The sequence below is a fragment of the Herpailurus yagouaroundi genome, unplaced genomic scaffold (assembly GCF_014898765.1).
Source record: "Herpailurus yagouaroundi ecotype Mexico unplaced genomic scaffold, PumYag 220, whole genome shotgun sequence".
Lineage (NCBI taxonomy): Eukaryota > Metazoa > Chordata > Mammalia > Carnivora > Felidae > Herpailurus > Herpailurus yagouaroundi.
This window is the reverse complement of record NW_024412451.1, coordinates 5163417-5164377: the sequence shown is the minus strand read 5'-3', so window position 1 is coordinate 5164377 and position 961 is coordinate 5163417.

Genomic DNA, 961 nt, shown 5'->3' with positions numbered 1-961 from the left:
GGGGGGGGGGGCGCCTGGGTGGCGCAGTCGGTTAAGCGTCCGACTTCAGCCAGGTCACGATCTCGCGGTCCGTGAGTTCGAGCCCCGCGTCGGGCTCTGGGCTGGTGGCTCAGAGCCTGGAGCCTGTTTCCGATTCTGTGTCTCCCTCTCTCTCTGCTCCTCCCCCGTTCATGCTCTGTCTCTCTCTGTCCCAAAAATAAATAAACGTTGAAAAAAAAATTTTTTTTAAATTTGGGGGGATGGGGACATCTGGTGGCTCAGTCGTTTAAGTGTCTGACTTCGACTCAGGTCATAATCTCCCGGTTTGTGAGTTTGAGCCCCACATCCATCGGGCTCTGTGCTGACAGCTCAGAGCCTGGAGACTGCTTCGGATTCTGTGTCTCCCTCTCTCTCTGCCCCTCCCCTGCTCACTCGCTTTTTCTCTCTCTTCCTTTCTAAAATAAACATTAAAAAAAATAAATTTTTTTACAAATTAAGAAAAAAAGAAAATCCCAAAGAACCTGCGAAAATTATACTAGTGAATTTAGCAAAGTCATAGAATACATCAATGAACAAAATAAATCAGCAGTATTTCTGCAGACCAGCAATAAGCAATTAGAAAATTTAAAAATTTCAAACAGTGCTGTATTAATATTGCCACCATCGTTTATATTATTACTACTTGGGCTAGTGAGAATTCAGCATCTTCCGGAGAAATCTGGTTGCCACACAACACTTGGCAATATTTCAAAGCTATTCTGCACCCGAAGGTGGCAGATAGTTGGAATTCTTCCAACTTGGAGGAAGGATGTTTTGGTTTTGATTTTTGGATGCGATGGTTGTTGGTGGTTTTCTTGCTATTTAATAACTGCTGTCAGTTCAGTCTTGTCATTACCAGTTTAGGTTGTTATGGGTTGTTTAGTTAAACTGCATGTATAATGACGCATATTTGCCTCAATTCCATGTGTGCGTGGCCTGCAAT